The 18,818-nt window shown below is 37.5% G+C and overlaps 1 protein-coding gene across 11 annotated transcripts in view; it reads left to right on the top strand.

Moving 5' to 3' along the window:
* The window catches only part of PHTF1 (putative homeodomain transcription factor 1), a 91,780-nt gene that overhangs the window by 64,479 nt on the left and 8,483 nt on the right, over positions 1 to 18,818 (top strand). For 2 of the 11 annotated variants that reach the window (XR_006712631.1, XR_006712630.1), the window contains exon 20: positions 5,752 to 5,822. The exons of the other annotated variants lie outside the window; for them this stretch is intronic. The gene's annotated coding sequence lies outside the window, so the exon portion shown is untranslated. The remainder of the gene's footprint in view (positions 1 to 5,751; positions 5,823 to 18,818) is intronic. 11 annotated transcript variants of the gene reach the window in all.

The raw sequence follows: 18,818 nt of genomic DNA, 5'->3' as shown, positions 1-18,818 counted from the left end.
AATTTTTCCAGTTTGACTGTGGGAACACAAACTCTTCCCAGCTCAAAATTTGTCTGCCTGCTTCTTTTGGTAGTTCTTTCCCTGTTGTTCAGTATTTCCCAACAAGTATTGTGCTGGTCAATACTTACCTAAAGACTTGAAAAGAACTCTCTGCACATTATTTTGGTATTCTCCTCTCGATGCAGCTGTCTTTCCTCTGGTACTCTGCCCTGCAAATTCCAGCCTTCTTGGCTTTTGCAAATTCTTGACTGTGTCTCCTGAACATAACGAGGCTGCTTGATTTGGTTTAGGTTCCCCCTTCCTGCCCCACAACTTAGAAACTGCCTCTAAGGAAGAATCTGGGGCATTCATGGGGCTCAACTCATTTAATTCCTCTATCCTGTTTTATCTATTGTCTCACATCAAAAACCCATATTTCATATATATGTGTATGAAAAATATATACGTACATATATATGAAATATATATATAAAAAATATATATATTTTTTCCTTTTTTCCCCCCCAGTTTTTTAAGTTGTTTCCATCTTAGTAAATGGAACAAAATTTACTCAGTTTCTCAGGGTTTATTCTTGGGCTTCCTCTCTTTGCCTCCATATCTAATCCACCACCAAACTGTGTCAGTTCTACCTTTCCACTGCTAGTAGGTTAAGCCTCCTTCACTTTCACTTGAGTTGACATGCTAACCCTTTCCACTCGTCTCATACAGTTGGTTCTCCGTAGCCACATGAATATGTTTAAAAATATGGAAACTATATACTTAGGTTATTCCTACGTAAGCCCTTCCTGGCTTTCCCTATGGTGGCCCTTCCCTATGGTGGCCTTCATTATCAGGCTTGCCTCCTTTTCCAACTTCACTCCTCAATACTGTACAATCACACTGGCCTCATTCTGTTCCTCCATTATACCAAGTTCTTTCTTCTGTCACATTTGTGCCCAGAATACATTTTCTTATGTTCTCCCCTGAATGGCTGCTCAGCTGTCTGTTCCTCTGATGACCCTAATGTAGCTCCCTGTCTTTCCTTGTTATCAGTTATATGGCCCCCTATTCATTTACTTCAGGGTGCTTGTTACAATCTGATTATCTTGTTTATTGTAACTGCAGAGAAGTCCTTTATTTATTTTTTAAAAATTATTTGCTTTTAATTGAAGTATAGTTGATATACAATATTATATTAGTTCCAGATAGTGATTCAACATTTACATATATTACAGATGCTCACCATAAATGTAGTTGCCACCTGTCACCATACAAAGTTACTGACTTTGTGCTCTTATTATATATATATATAGTGTTATTATTATTATATATATACTATATATTATAGTACATTATAGTATTATTGACTATTCCCTATGCTGTACTTTACATTGCTGTGACTTATTTATTTTATAACTAGGAGTTTGTATGTCTTAATCCCCTTTGCCTATTTCACTTATCTTCTTATTACCCTCCTTTCTGGCAACCACCACTTTGTTCTCTGTATTTATGAGTCTGTTTCTGTTTTGTTTGTTTTATCTTTTAGATTCCACACCTAAATGAAATCATATATTTGTGTTTATCTTATTTCACTTAGCATAACCCCCTTGAGGTCTATCCATGTCACAAATGGCAGGATTTCATTCTTTTTCCCCCCTTTTTTTATAGCTGAGTAATATTCCAGTTTGTGTGTGTGTGTGTGTGTGTGTGTGTGTGTGTGTGTGTATGTGTGCGTGCGCATGCACGTGTGCACACAATATCTTCCTTATTCATTCATCTGTCATTGGGTACTTAGGTTGCTTCCATATCTTGGCTATTGTAAATAATGCTTCAGTAAAAAGATGGGAGCATGTATCTTGTCAAATTAGTGTTTTTGTTTTTTTTGGGTAAATACCCAGTAGTAGAATCACTGGATCGTATGATATTTGTATTTCTAATTAATTAATTCATTCATTTTTTAACATGAAATTTGTTGTCAAATCAGTTTCCATACAACACCCAGTGCTCATCCCAACAGGTGCCCTCCTCAATGCCCATCACCCACTTTCCCCTCCCTCCCACCCCCCATCAACCTCAGTTTATTCTCAGTTTTTAAAGAGTCTCTTATGGTTTGGCTCCCTCCCTCTCTCTCTCTCTCTCTCTCTTTTTTTTTTTTTTTTTTTTTTTTATCCTTCCCCTCCATGATGGTCTTCTGTTAAGTTTCTCAGGATCCACATAAGAGTGACAACATATGGTATCTGTCTTTCTCTGTATGACTTATTTCACTTAGCATAACACTCTCTAGTTCCATCCACGTTGCTACAAAAGGCCATATTTCATTCTTTCTCATTGCCAAGTAGTATTCCATTGTATATATAAACCACATCTTCTTTACCCATTCATCAGTTGATGGACATTTAGGCTTTTTCCATAATTTGGCTATTGTTGAAAGTGCTGCTGGGGCGCCTGGGTGGCGCAGTCGGTTAAGCGTCCGACTTCAGCCAGGTCACGATCTCGCGGTCCGTGAGTTCGAGCCCCGCGTCGGGCTCTGGGCTGATGGCTCAGAGCCTGGAGCCTGTTTCCGATTCTGTGTCTCCCTCTCTCTCTGCCCCTCCCCTGTTCATGCTCTGTCTCTCTCTGTCCCAAAAATAAATAAACGTTGAAAAAAAAAAAAAAAAAAAAAAAAAGAAAGTGCTGCTATGTATTTCTAATTTTTTGAGGAACCTCCATGCTCTTTTCCATAGTGGCTGTATCAAATTTACAATTCTGACAAATAGACCAATAGTGCATGAGGGTCCCCTTTTATCTGCATCCTCACCAACACTTGTTATTTCTTGTGTTTTTTATACTGGCCATTCTGACAGATGTGAGGTAATATCTCACTGTGCTTTTTTTTTTTAATTTCCCTGATGATTATTGACAATTAACATCTTTTCACGTGTCTGTTAGCCATCTGTATGTCGTCTTTGGAAAAATGTGTATTCAGATCCTCTGTCCATTTTTAAATTGCATTGTTTGTTTTCTTGGCATTGGGTTGTATGAGTTTTTAAATATATTTTGGATATTAATCCTTACTAAATATATTTTTGCAGATATCTTCTCCCATTCTGTATGTCTCTTTTTTTGTTGTTGATGGTTTTCTTAGCTGTGAAAAAGCTTTTTATTTTGATAGAGTCCTACTTGTTTAGTTTTGCTTTTTTTGCCCTTGTCTGAGGAGATAGATTAAAGACTGCTAAGACCAATGTCCAAGAGTATTACTGCCTGTATTTTTTTTTTAGGCGTTTTACAATTTGGGGTCTCACGTTTATTTTTGTATATAGCGTAGAAAATGGTCCAGTTTCATTCTTTTGCGTGTGGCTGTCCAGTTTTCCCAACACCATTTTTTAAAATGTTTATTCATTTTTGAGAGACACAGAGTGTGAGTGGGGGAGGGGCAGAGAGAGAGGGAGACACAAAATCTGAAGCAGGCTCCAGGCTCTGAGTGCACGGGGCTTGAACCCATGAACTGCGAGATCATGACCTGAGTTGAAGACAGACACTTAACCGACTGAGCCATCCAGGCCCCCCCAGCCCAACACCATTTGTTGAAGAGATGGTCTTTTCCCCCATTGTGTGTTTTTGCCTACTTTGTCTTAGATTAATTGACCATATAAGTGCTGGTTAATTTTGGGGCTCTCTATTCTGTTCCATTGATTTGTGTGTCAATATTTGTTCCAGTTCCATAGTGTTTTCATGACTATAGCTCTGAGGTATAGTTTGAAATCTGGTGTTCTGATACCTCTGGCTTTGGTCTTCTGTGAAAACTGCTATTGGTATTTTGATAGGGATTGCATTAAATTTGTAGATTTTTTGGGTAGTATGGATGGACATTTTAACAATATTCTTTAGTACATGAGCATGGCGTATTTTTTTTATTTGTGTCATCTTCAATTTCTTTAATATCTTACAGTTTTCAGAGTACAGGTCTTTCACCTCCTTGGTTAAATTTATTCCTAGGTATTTTATTCTTTTTGATACAATTGTAAATGACATTGTTTTCTTAATTTCTTTTTCTGGTGGTTCACTAATAGTGTATAGAAATGCAACAGATTTCTGTATAACTTTGCATCTTACAACTTGACTCATTTATTAGTTCTAATAATTTTTAGTGGAATCTTTAGGGTTTTCTATATCTAGTATCATGTCATCTGCAAGTGATAGTTTTACTTTTTTCTTACCAATTAGGATGACTTTTATTTCTTTTTCTTGTCAGATTGCTGTGGATAGGACTTCTAGTACTATGTTAAATAAAAGTGGTAAGAGTGGACATCCTGGTCTTTTTCCTGATATTAGAGGAAAAGCTTTTAGCTTTTTACCTTTGAGTGTGATATTAGCTGTGCTGTTTTTTTTTTTCAATACATGGCATTTATTATGTTGAGGTATGTTCCCTTTATCCCCATGTTGTTGACAGTTTTTATCATGAATGGATGCTGAATTTTGTCATGCTTTTTCTACCATCTGTTGAGATGGTTATATGATTGTTATCATTTTTTGTTGATTTGGTGTTTCATGTTGACTGATTTGTGGATATCGAACCATCCTTGCATACTTGGAATAAATCTCACTTGATCATGGTGAATGATCTTTTTAATGGTGTTGAATTCAATTTTCTATTACAGTAAAACCTTGGTTTGCCAGCATAATTCATTCTGGAAACATGTAATCCAAAGCACTCATATATCAAAGCAAATTTCCCCATAATAATTAATGAAAACTCAGATGATTCGTTCTATAACCCCAAAATATTCATATAAAAATGATTTCAATACTGTAATATAATACAAAATAATAAAATACAACACACAAAGAAAAATGAACAAATTAACCTGCAGTTACCTTTTAAAACCTTCATGGCTGGTATGAGGTAGACAAGAGAGGAGGGTTATTGTGTAGGATGACTTTCACTAGCACTAATGAATCATTGCTATCTTTTGGCTCAATGGAATCTTTTTCTGCATGGGGGCCATTGTATATGTTCACACAGATATTAACTACAGTACAGTATAAACTCTTGTCATATACTGCATTTAATGTAACTGGCAATTACATTAGGGTCTGTGTCTGCAGGCAGCCTAACCTAGAATGAAGCAAAGCATTTGTAAGCTTATTCTTGTATGGGAAAGCAAAGGACTGTCCATAGGTGCTCTGAAGTGACAAGAAAATACACTAGTGCCAGTTGTGGGCACTTCCCAATGTTCTGAAAAATCACTGATTTCTGCCAGACACCATAGCCTGAGACCAAGCATCCGAGTATGGGAGATGATCACCCACAATCTGATAGAGAGAAACCATTGGCTCAGGTGTGATCATGTGATGTTTGGTATTATGTACTACTCATATTGCAAGATATCGCTCGTTTATCAAGCTAAAATTTATTAGAACTGTTTACTCATCTTGTGGAATACTCACAGAACAAGTTATTCGCAATCCAAGGTTTTACTCTATTTTGTTCATGACTTTTTGCATCTTGTTCATCAAGGATATTGGCCTGTAATTTTCTTTTTTCATAGTGTCTTTGTTTTGGTATCAGGTTAATGCTGGCCTTGTAGAATGAATTTGGTAGCATTCCTTCCTCTTCAATTTTTTTGGAAGAGTTTGAAGATATGTATTAACTTTTCTTTATATGTTTGGTAGAATTCATTTGTGAAGCCAGCTGGTCCTAAACTTACATTTGTTAGGAATATTTTTGATAACTGATTCAAATTCATTACTAGTAATTGGTCTGTTCAGATTATCTTTTTCTTTCCTTTTTAGTTTTGGAAGATTGTGTGCTTTGGGGCTCCTGGGTGCTGGCTCAGTCGGTTAAGTGTCCAACTTCACCTCAGGTAATGATCTTGTGGTTCGTGAGTTCAAGCCCCACGTTGGGCTCTGTGCTGACAGCTCAGAGCCTGCAACCTGCTTCAGATTCTGTGTCTCTCTCTGTCTCTGTTCCTCCCCGACTTGTGCTCTGTCTCTCTCATAAATAAACATTTTTTTAAGTTAAAAAAAAACTGTAAGGTTGTATGTTTCTAGGTATTTACCTATTTCTTATAGGTTGTTCAATTTGTTGGAATATAATTTTTTGTAGTAGTCTCTTATAATGCTTTGTATTTCTGTGGTGTCAGTTGTAACTTCTTTTTCATTTCTGATTTTGAGTCTTTTTTTCTTTATGAGTGTCTAACGTTTTATCAATTTTGTTTATCTTTCCAAAGAACTAGCTTTTAGCTTCATTGATCTTTTCTATTCTTTTTTTTAGTTTCTATTTTTTCTGCTCCGATGTTTTTGGTTTTTTAGTTTTTTTTTAAATATTTATTTATTTAATATATGAAATTTATTGTCAAATTGGTTTCCACACAACACCCAGTGCTCATCCCAAAAGATGCCCTCTTCAATACCCATCACCCACCCTCTCCTCCCTCCCACCCCCCATCAACCTCAGTTCTCAGTTTTTAAGAGTCTCTTATGCTTTGGCTCTCTCCCACTCTAACCTCTTTTTTTTTTTTTTTCCCCTTCCCCTCTCCCATGGGTTTCTGTTAAGTTTCTCAGTATCCACATAAGAGTGAAAACATATGGTATCTGTCTTTCTCTGTATAGCTTATTTCACTTAGCATCACACTCTCCAGTTCTATCCACGTTGCTACAAAGGGCCATATCTCATTCTTTCTCATTGCCACATAGTACTCCATTGTGTATATAAACCACAATTTCTTTATCCATTCATCAGTTGATGGACATTTAGGCTCTTTCCATAATTTGGCTATTGTTGAGAGTGCTGCTATAAACATTGGGGTACAAGTGCCCCTATGCATCAGCACTCCTGTATCCCTTGGGTAAATTCCTAGCAGTGCTACTGCTGGGTCATAGGGTAGGTCTATTTTTAATTTTTTGAGGAACCTCCACACTGTTTTTCAGAGCGGCTGCACCAGTTTGCATTCCCACCAACAGTGCAAGAGGATTCCCATTTCTCCACATCCTCTCCAGCATCTATAGTCTCCTGATTTATTCATTTTGGACACTCTGACTGGCATGAGGTGATATCTGAGTGTGGTTTTGATTTGTATTTCCCTGATGAGGAGTGACATTGAGCATCTTTTCATGTGCCTGTTGGCCATCTGGATGTCTTCTTTAAAGAAGTGTCTATTCATGTCTTTTGCCCATTTCTTCACTAGATTATTTGTTTTTTGGGTGTGGAGTTTGGTGAGCTCTATAGATTTTGGATACTAGCCCTTTGTCCGATATGTCATTTGCAAATATCTTTTCCCATTCCGTTGGTTGCCTTTTAGTTTTGTTGATTGTTTCCTTTGCTGTGTAGAAGCTTTTTATCTTCATGAGGTCCCAATGTTCATTTTTGCTTTTAATTCCCTTGCCTTTGGGGATGTGTCAAGTAAGAAATTGCTGCGGCTGAGGTCAGAGAGGTTTTTTACCTGCTTTCTCCTCTAGGGTTTTGATGGTTTCCTGTCTCACATTCAGGTCCTTTATCCATTTTGAGTTTATTTTTGTGAATGGTGTAAGAAAGTGGTCTAGTTTCATTCTTCTCCATGTTGCTGTCCAGTTCTCCCAGCACCATTTGTTAAAGAGACTGTCTTTTTTCCATTGGCTATTCTTTCCTGCTTTGTCAGATTGGTTGGCCATACTTGTGTGGGTCTAGTTCTGGGGTTTCTATTCTATTCCATTGGTCTATGTGTCTGTTTTTGTGCCAATACCATGCTGTCTTGATGATTACAGCTTTGTAGTAGATGATGAAGTCTGGGACTGTGATGCCTTTGGTGGTCTTCTTCAAAATTACTTTGGCTATTCGGGGCTTTTTGTGGTTCCATATGAATTTTAGGATTGCTTGTTCTAGCTTCGAGAAGAATGCTGGTGCAATTTTGATTGGAATTGCATTGAATGTGTAGATAGCTTTGGGTAGTATTGACATTTTAACAATATTTATTATTCCAATCCATGAGCACAGAATATTTTTCCATTTCTTTATATCTTCTTCAATTTCCTTCATAAGCTTTCTATAGTTTTCAGCATACAGATCTTTTACATCTTTGGTTAGATTTATTCCTAGATTTTTTATGCTTCTTGGTGCAATTGTGAATGGGATCAGTTTCTTTATTTGTCTTTCTGTTGCTTCATTATTAGTGTATGAGAATGCAACTGATTTCTGTACATTGATTTTGTATCCTGCGTCTTTGCTGAATACAAATACATGTATCAGTTCTAGCAGACTTTTGGTGGAGTCTATCGGATTTTTCCATGTATAATATCATGTCATCTGCGAAAGGTGAAAGCTTAACTTCATCTTTGCCAGTTTTGTTGCCTTTGATTTCCTTTTGTTGTCTGATTGCTGATGCTAGAACTTCCAACACTATGTGAAACAACAGCGGTGAGAGTGGACAACCCTGTCGTGTTCCTGATCTCAGGGATCCCCATTGAGGATGATGTTAGCTGTGGGCTTTTCATAAATGGCTTTTATGATGTTTAAGTATGTTCCTTCTATCCCGACTTTCTCGAGGGTTTTTATTAAGAAAGGATGCTGAATTTTGTCAAATGCTTTTTCTGCATCAATTGACAGGATCATATGGTTCTTATCTTTTCTTTTATTAATGTGATGTATCACAATGATTGATTTGCAAATGTTGAACCAGCCCTGCAGCCCAGGAATGAATCCCACTTGATCATGGTGAATAATTCTTTTTATATGCTGTTGAATTCGATTTGCTGGTATCTTATTGAGAATTTTTGCATCCATATTCATCAGAGATACTGGCTTGTAGTTCTCTTTTCTTACTGGGTCTCTGTCTGGTTTAGGAATCAAAGTAATACTGGCTTCATAGAATGAGTCTGGAAGTTTTCCTTCCCTTTCTATTTTTTGGAATAGCTTGAGAAGGATAGGTATTATCTCTGCTTTAAATGTTTGGTAAAACTCCCCAGGGAAGCTATCTGGTCCTGGACTCTTATTTGTTGGGAGATTATTGATAACTGATTTTTTCGCTGGTTATGGGTCTGTTCAAGTTTTCTATTCCTGTTTGAGTTTCGGAAGTGTGTGGGTGTTTAGGAATTTGTCCATTTCTTCCAGGTTGTCCAGTTTGTTGGCATATAATTTTTCGTAGTATTCCCTGATAATTGCTTGTATCTCTGAGGGATTGGTTGTAATAATTCCATTTTCATTCATGATTTTATCTATTTGGGTTATCTCCCTTTTCTTTTTGAGAAGCCTGGCTAGAGGTTTATCAATTTTGTTTATTTTTTCAAAAAACCAACTCTTGGTTTCATTGATCTGCTCTACAGTATGTTTAGATTCTATATTGTTTATTTCTGCTCTGGTCTTTATTATTTCTCTTCTTTTGCTGGGTTTAGGGTGTCTTTGCTGTTCTGCTTCTAGTTCCTTTAGGTGTGCTGTTAGATTTTGTATTTGGGATTTTTCTTGTTTCTTGAGATAGGCCTGGATTGCGATGTATTTTCCTCTCAGGACTGCCTTCGCTGCGTCCCAAAGCGTTTGGATTGTTGTGTTTTCATTTTCATTTGTTTCCATATATTTTTAAATTTCTTCTCTAATTGCCTGGTTGACCCAGTCATTCTTTAGTAGGGTGTTCTTTAACCTCCATGCTTTTGGAGGTTTTCCAGACTTTTTCCTGTGGTTGATTTCAAGCTTCATAGCATTGTGGTCTGAAAGTGTGCATGGTATGATCTCAATTCTTTTATACTTATGAAGGGCTGTTTTGTGACCCAGTATGTGATCTATCTTGGAGAATGTTCCATGTGCACTCGAGAAGAAAGTATATTCTGTTGCTTTGGGATGCAGAGTTCTAAATATATCTGTCAAGACCATCTGATCCAATGTATCATTCAGGGCCCTTGTTTCTTTATTGATCCTGTGTCTAGATGATCTATCCATTACTGTAAGTGGAGTATTAAAGTCCCCTGCAATTGCCACATTCTTATCAATAAGGTTGCTTATGTTTGTGAGTAATTGTTTTATATATTTGGGGGCTCCCGTATTCAGAGCATAGACATTTATAATCGTTAGTTCTTCTTGATGGATGGACCCTGTAATTATTATATAATGCCCTTCTTCATCTCTTGTTATAGCCTTTAATTTAAAGTCTAGTTGTCTGATCTAAGTGTGGCTACTCCAGCTTTCTTTTGACTTCCAGTAGCATGATAAATAGTTCTCCATCCCCTCACTTTCAATCTGAAGGTGTCCTCAGGTGTAAAATGAGTCTCTTGTAGACAGAAAATAGATGGGTCTTGTTTTTTTTTTATCCATTCTGATACCCTATGTCTTTTGGTTGGTGCATTTAGTCCATTTACATTCAGTGTTATTATAGAAAGATATGGGTTTAGAATCATTGTGATGTCTGTAGGTTTCATGCTTGTAGTGATGTCTCTGGTACTTTGTCTCACAAGATCCCCCTTAGGATCTTGTAGGGCTGGTTTAGTGGTGATAATTTCCTTCAGTTTTTATTTGTTTGGGAAGACCTTTATCTCTCTTTCTATTCTAAATGACAGATTTGCTGGATAAAGGATTCTCAGCTGCATATTTTTTTATGTTCATCACCTTGAAGATTTCCTGCCTTTCCTTTCTGGCCTGCCAAGTTTCAGTAGAGAGATCCGTCACGAGTCTTATCGATCTCCCTTTATATGTTAGAGCATGTTTATCTCTAGCTGCTTTCAGAATTTTCTCTTTATCCTTGTATTTTGCCAGTTTCGCTATGATATGTTGTGCAGAAGATCGATTCAAGTTACGTCTGAAGGGAGTTTTCTGTGCCTCTTGGATTTCAGTGCCTTTTTCCTTCCCCAGATCAGGGAAGTTCTCAGCTGTGATTTTTTTCAAGTACACCTTCAGCACCTTTCCCTCTCTCTTCCTCCTCTGGAATACCAATTATTCGTAGATTATTTCTCTTTAGTGCATCACTTAGTTCTCTAATTTTCCCCTTATAGTCCTGGATTTTTTTATCTCTCTTTTTCTCAGCTTCCTCTTTCCATAATTTTATCTTCTAATTCACCTATTCTCTCCTCTGCCTCTTCAATCCGAGGTGTGGTCACCTCCATTTTATTTTGCAGCTCATTTATAGCATTTTTAGCTCCTCCTGGCTGTTTCTTAGTCCCTTGATCTCTGTAGCAATAGATTCTCTGCTGTCCTCTATACTGTTTTCAAGCCCAGCGATTAATTTTATGACTATTATTTTAAATTCACTTTTCTGTTATATTGTTTAAATCGTATTTGATCAGTTTGTTAGCTGTCGCTACTTCCTGGAGTTTCTTTTGAGGGGAATTCTTCTGTTTCGTCATTTTGGATAGTCCCTGGAGTGGTGCAGAACTGCAGGGCACTTCCCCTGTGCTCTCTTGAATAACTTGCCTTGGTGGGTGGGGCCACAGTCCAACCTGATGTTTGCCCCGAGCCCACTGCTGGGGCCACAGTAAGACTGGTGTGTGCCTTCCCTTCCCCTCTGGTAGGGGCGGGATTCACTGTGGGGTGGCATGGCCCGTCTGGGCTACTTGCACCCTGCCATGCTTGTGGTGCTGGGGATCTGGCGTATTAGCTGGGGTGGATAGGCAGGGTGCACAGGAGCGGGAGGGGCAGGCTCAGCTCGCGTTTCCTTCAGAGATCCGCTTTGGGAGGGGCCCTGCAGCACCGGGAGGGAGTCAGACCCGCCAGAGGGATGGATCTGCAGAAGCACAGAGTTGGGTGTTTGTGCCGTGCAAGCAAGTTCCCTGACAGGAACTGGTTCCCTTTGGGATTTTGGCTGGCGGATGGGCGAGGGAGATGGTGCTGGCGAGCGCCTTTGTTCCCCGCCAAGCTGAACTCTGTCATCCGGGGCTCAACAACTCTCCCTCCCGTTGTCCTCCAGCCCTCCCGCTCTCCAAGCAGAGCTGTTAGCTTATAACCTTCCAGATGTTAAGTCCCGCTTGCTGTCCGAACACACTCTGTGTGGCTGCGTCGCCATTGCAAGCCAGACTCAGGGGCTCTGCTTTGCTGGTGGGCTGCCCCACTGCCCTGACTCCCTCCCGCCAGTCTGTGTAGCGCGCACCGCCTCGCTGCCCTTCCTACCCTCTTCCGTGGGCCTCTTGTCTATGCTTGGCTCCAGAGAATCTGTTCTGCCAGTTTTCTGGGTTATTTAGGCAGGTGTGGGTGGAATCTAAGTGATCAGCAGGACCCGGTGAGCCCAGCGTCCTCCTACGCCACCATCTTCTCGCCTGCTCCAATCTTTATCATTTCCTTCCTTCTCCTGACTTTGAGGTTTGTTCTTCTGTTTCTCTTTAAGTAAAAGATTAGATTGGGAGTTTTCTTATTTCTTGGGATAGGCCTATATTGCTATAAACTACCTTCTTAAATGTAAGTGGGGTGTCCCCTACTATTATTGTATTACTGTTAGTTTGTCCCTTTATATCGGTTAGCATTTGCTTTATATATTTAGGTGCTGCTATATTGGGTGCATAGATATTTACAATTGTTACATCCTCTTGTAGGATTCATACCTTTTTACATTATGTAATATCCTTGTCTCTTGTATTAGTTTTTGTTTTAAAGTTTATTTGGTCTAATATAAGTATTGCTACCCAGATTTTTTTCATTTCATTTGCATGGAGTATCTTTTTTCACCTGTTCACTTTTAGTCTGTGTGTGTCCTTAGATCATGTGTGTCCTTAGGTCTGAAGTGACTATCTTCTAGGCAACATATAGATGGGTCTTTTCTTTTTAAAATCTATTCAGTCACCCAATGTCTTTTGATTAGAATATTTAGTCCATTTACACTTAAAGTAATTATTGATAGCTATGTACTTACTTCCATTTTATTACTTGTTGCATGGTTGTTTTGTAGTTTATCTCTGTTCTTTTTTTGCTCTCGTTTCTTGTGATTTGATGATTTTCTTTAGTGTTAGGCTTGTATTTCTTTCTCTCTCTCTCTCTCTTTTTTTGTATTTACTATAGGTTTATTTGTTTGTGGTTGCCATGGGGTTCATATATAACATCCTATGTATACAGCAGCCTATTTTAAGTTGATGTTTGCTTAAGTTCAAATATATCCTACAAGTACTACATTTTGGAGCACCTGGGTGGCTCAATTGGTTGAGCATCTGACTCCATTTCAGCTCAAGTCATGATCCCAGGGTTGTGAGATTGAGCCCTGCATTGGCCTCCACCCTGAGTGTGGAGCCCGCTTAAGAGTCTCTCTCTCTCTCTCTCTCTCTCTCTCTCTCTCTCTCTCTCTCTCTCTGCTGTTCTCCTCACTCCTGCTCTCTCTCTCTCTAAAAAATTTTAAAAAATAACTGCAATATTAAAAAAAAACATAAAAGTACTGCATTTTTACTCCCCTTCTCCATGTTTTACGTATTTTGTGTTACATTTTACATCTTTTAATTTTGTGTATCCCTGAACTAATTATTGACATAATTGATTTCACTACTTTTGTCTTTTATTCTCATTTTGGCTTTATAAGTGATTGATCTACTACCTTTACTATATGTTTGCTTTTACCAGTTAATATTTTTTTCATAAATGTTTACTAAAGTTTTGGCCTTTTCCGCTTAAAGAAGTCCTTTTAACATTTCTTGTAAGGCCAGTTGGTGGCAATAAACTCCCTTGACTTTTGTTTGTCTGGGAAACTCTGTCTTCAATTCTGAATGATGACCTTTCTGGGTAGAATATGGTTGGCATTTTTTACCTTTCAGCACTTTGAATATATCATGCTACCACCTTTTGGCCTGCAAAGTTTCTGCTGAAAAGATCAGCTGATAACCTGGTGGGGTTTCCCTTGTAGATAACTGGCTGCTTTTATTTTGCTGCTTTTTTTTTTTTAAGGTTTTATTTTAGTCACCCAATGCTCATCACAGCAAGTATACCCATCCTCCACCCCTTCCCCTTTGATAACCATCAGTTCTCTATAGTTAAGAGACTGTTTCTTGGTTTGTCTCCCTTTTTCCTCCCTTTGCTTTTTTTTTGTTTCTTAAATTCCACCATATGAATGAAATCATATGATCTTTATCTTTCCCTGGCTGATTTATTTCATCTGGCATTATATGTACTCTCTAGATCATCCATGTCATTGCAAATGGCAAGATTTCATTCTTTTTTATAGTTGAATAATATTCCACTGTTCGTGTATAGCATATTTTTTTTTATCCATTCATTGATCGTTGCACACTTGGGTTGCTTCCATACCTTGGCTATTGCAAGTAGGTGCTATAAACCTTGGGGTAAACAAAGTGTGTATCCCTTTGAATTAGTGTTTTGATATTCTTTGGGTAAAACCCCAGTAGTGTGATTGCTGGATCATAGGGTAGTTCTATTTTTAATGTTTTGAGGAATGTCCATACTGTTTACCACAATGCCTGTACCAGTTTGCATTCCTCCCAACAGTGCAGAAGGGTTCCTTTTTCTCCACATCCTCACCAAAACCTCTTGTTTCTTGCGTTGTTGATTTCTGCCATTCTGACAGGTGTGAGGTGTTATCTCATTGTGGTTTTGATTTCCATTTCCCTGATGATAAGTGATGATGATCTTTTCATGTATGTGTTGGCTATCTGTGTGTCTTCTTTGGAGAATGTCTGTTCATGTCTTCACATTTTTAATTGGATTATTTGTTTTTTGGGTGTTGGGTTTTATAAGTTCTTTATATATTTTGTATACTAACCTTTAATTGGCTCTCTTATTTACAAATATTTTCTCTCATCTGTAGATTGTCTTTTAGATTTGATTGTTTCCTTCACTGTACAGAAACTTTTTATTTTGATATAGTCCCAATGGTTTCTTTCTTTCTTTCTTTTTTTTTTTTTTTTTTGCTTTTGTTTCCCTTGCCTCAGGAGATATATCTAGAAAGATGCTGCTACAGCTGATGTCAAAGAATTTACTCCCTGTGTTTTCTTCTAGGATTTTTATGGTTTCAGGTCTCATATTTAAGTCTTTAATCCATTTTGAATTAATTTTTGTGTGTGGTATAATAAAGTGGTCCAGTTTTATTCTTTTGCATGTACTGTCCAGTTTCCCAACACCATTTGTTGAAGAGACTTTCTTTTTCTCATTGGATATTGTTTCCTGCTTTGTCAAAGATTAATTCACCATATGACTTTGGGTTTATTTCTGGGTTTTCTATTCTGTTCTGTTGATTTATGTGTTTGTTTTTGTGCCAGTACCATACTGTTTTGATCACTAGCTTTGTAATATAATTGAATCCTGGAATTGTGATGCCTCCAGCTTTGCTTTTCTCTTTCAAGATTGCTTAGGCTATTTGGGGTCTTTTGTGGTTCCATACAAATTTTAGGATTGTTTGTTCTAGTTCTGTGAAAAATGCTGTTGGTGTTTTGATAGGGGTTGCATTAAATGTGTAGATTGCTCTGGGTAGTGTAGATTTTAACAATATTTCTTCTTCCAGTTTATGAGCATGGAATGTCTTTCCATTTTTTTGTATCTTCAATTTCTTTCATCAGTGTTTTATAGTTTTCAGAGTATAAGTCTTTCACCTCTTTGTTTAGGTTTATTCCTAGTTATCTGATTTGGTGCAGTTGTAAATGTGATTGTTTTCTTAATTTCTCTTCCTCCTGCTTCATTAGTAGTGTACAGAAAAAACATATTTCTGTACATTGATTTTGTATCCTGTGACTTTACTGAATTCACTGATCAGTTCTAGCATTTTTTGTGGAGTCTTTTGGGTTTTCTACATAGATTATCATATCATCTGCAGATAGTGGAAGTTTTACTTGTTCCTTACCGATTTGGATGCCTTTTATTTCTTTTTGTTGTCTAATTGCTATGGCTAGGACTTCCAGTACTATATTAAATAAAAGTGGTGAAAGTGGATATCCCTGTCTTGTTCCTGACCTGAGGGTAAAGGCTGTCAGTTTGTCCTCATTGAGGGTGATGTTAGCTGTGGGTTTTTCATAGATGGCCTTTATCATGTTGAGGTATGTTCCCTCGAAACTATTTTGTGGAGGGTTTTTATCATGAATGAATGTTATATTTTGTCAAATGCTTCTTCTGCATTTATTGAAATGATCATATGGTTCTTATCCTTTCTCTTACTGATATGACATATAACAGTGATTGATATGCAAATATTGGACCACTCTTGCAACCCAAGAATCTATCTCCCTTGATCGTGGTGAATAATTTTTTTAACGTATTGTTGGATTTGGTTTGCTAGTATTTTGTTAAGGATTTTTACATTTGTGTTCATCATAGATATTGGCCTGTAGTGTTCTTTTTTTGTGGTGTCTTTGTTTGGCTTTGGTATCAGAGTCATGCTGGCCTCATAGAATGAATTTGGAAGTTTTCCTTCTTTTTCTACTTTTTGGAATAGTTTGAAAAGAATGGGTCTTACCTCTTTAAATGTATGGTAGAATTAGCCTGTGAAGCCATCTAGTCTTGGACTTTTGTTCAGGTGGGAGGTTTTTGATGACTGATTCAATTTCTTTGCTAGTAATTGGTCTGCTCAAATTTCCTATTTTTTTCCTGTTTCAGTTTTGGTAGGCTATGTTTCTAGGAATTTATCAATTTCTTCTAGGTTATCTAATTTGTTGGCATATAGTTTTTGATAATATTCTCTCAAAATTATTTACATTTCTGTGTTTGTTTTGTTATTTCTGCTCTCCGTTATGATTTTATTTTGGTCCTTTCTTTGTTTTTCTTGGTAAGTCTGGCTAGAAGTTTATCAATTTTACTGATTTTTTTTTTTTTCAAAGAATCAGTTCCTGGTTTCATTGATTTGTTCTACTGTTTCTGTAGTTTCTGTATCATTTATTCCTGTTCTGACCTGTATTATTTCCTTACTGTTGTTTTAGGCTTTGTTTGTTGCTCTTCTTGTGGCAGGCCTGGATTTCTATAAACTTTTGCTTTTGCTACATCCCAAAGGTTTTGAACCATTGTGTTTCATTTTCATTTGTTTCCCATGTACTTTTTAAAGAAATTAATTAATTTATGTTTTAATTTACATCCAAATTAGTTAACATATAGTGCAACAATGATTTCAGGAGTAGATTCCTTAGTGCCCCTTATCCATTTAGCCCATCCCCCCTCCGACAATCCCTCCAGTAACCCTCAGTTTGTTCTCCATATTTATGAGTCTCTTCTGTTTTGTCCCCCTCCCTGTTTTTATATTATTTTTGTTTCCCTTCCCTTCTGTTCATCTGTTTTGTCTCTTAAAGTCCTCATATGAGTGAAGTCATATGGTTGTTGTCTTTCTCTGACTAATTTCACTTAGCATAATACCCTCCAGTTCCATCTACATAGTTGCAAATGGCAAGATTTCATTCTTTTTGATTGCCGAGTAATATTCCATCGTATATATACACCACATCTTCTTTATCCATTCATCCATCAATGAACATTTGGGCTCTTTCCATACTTTGGCTATTGTTGATAGTGCTGCTATAAACATTGGGGGGTGTGTGTCCCTTTGAAATAGCACACATGTATCCTTTGGATAAATACCTAGTGGTGCAAATGCTGGGTTGTAGGGTAGTTCTATTTTTAGTTTTTTGAGGAACCTCCATACTGTTTTCCAGTGACTGCACTAGCTTGCATTCCCATCCCATGTACTTTTTAATTTCTTCTTTTCCTAGTTGACCCATTCATTTGTTTAGTAGCATGTTATTTAATCTCCATGTATTTGTGGTCTTTCCAGATTTTTCTTGTGGTTGGCTTCTAGTTTCTTAGCACTGTGGTCAGAAAAGATGCATGGTATGACTTTGTTTCATTCATTCATTCATTCAAATCCAAGTTAACACACAGTGTAATAATGATTTCAGGAATAGAATTTAGTATTATACTTACATATAACACCCAGTGCTCATCCTAGCAAGTATCCTCCTTAATGCCCCTTGCCCATTTAGTCCATCCCCCTGCCCCCCCACAACAGCCCTGTAGCAACCCTCAGTTTGTTCTCTTGTATTTAAGAGTCTCTTATGGTTTGTCTTTCTCTCTCTGTTTTTATATTATTTTTGCTTAGTTTTGTATCTTAAATTTCACATAAGAGGAAATCATATGATAGTTGTCTTTTTCTGACTGGTTTTGCTTAGCATAATACACTCTAATTCCATCCATGTTGTTGCAAATGGCAGGATTTCATTCTTTTTTATTGCCGAGTAATATTTCACTCTGTGTGTGTGTGTGTGTGTGTGTGTGTGTGTGTGTGTGTGTAGCCAACATGGTATGACTTTGATCTTTTTGAATTTTTGAGGTTTTGTGGCCTAGTACGTGACCTGTTGTGGAGAATGTTCCATGTGTACTTGTGAAGGATGTGTATGTTGCTATTTTAGGATGGAATGTTCTGAATATATCTGTTAAATCCATCTGGTTCAAGGTGTCATTCAAAGCCATTGTTTTCTGTTTACATCATGTCCATTGTTGTAGGTGGGGTATTAAACTTCCCTACTATTATTGTGTTATTATTGATTAGTTCCTTTATGTTTCTTAGTAACTATTTTATGTATTTGGGTGCTTTCATGTTGGGTGCATAAGTATTTACAATTGTTTTACCTTTTTGTTGGATTGTCCCCTTTATTATTATATAGTGCCGTCTTTGTCTCTTATAGTCTTTGTTTTAAAGTCTATTTTGTCCGTAGGTCACCTGGGTGGCTCATTTGGCTAAGCATCCAACTTTGGTGCAGGTCATGTACTCACGGGTCGTGAGTTCAAGCCCCACATTGGGCTGTCTGCTGTCTGCGTGGATCCTGCTTGAGATCCTCTGTCTCCCTCTCTCTGCTCCTTCCCCACATGCTCACACACTCTCTCTCAAAAATAAACATTAAAAAAAATTTTAAGGGGTGCGTGGGTGGCTCAGTAGGTTAAGCATCTGACTTTGGCTCATGTCATGATCTTACAGTTTGTGGGTTTGAGCCCTGCATTGGGCTCA

This window comes from Leopardus geoffroyi, chromosome C1 (assembly GCF_018350155.1).
Source record: "Leopardus geoffroyi isolate Oge1 chromosome C1, O.geoffroyi_Oge1_pat1.0, whole genome shotgun sequence".
Lineage (NCBI taxonomy): Eukaryota > Metazoa > Chordata > Mammalia > Carnivora > Felidae > Leopardus > Leopardus geoffroyi.
This window is presented reverse-complemented; position numbering and strand designations above follow the sequence as displayed.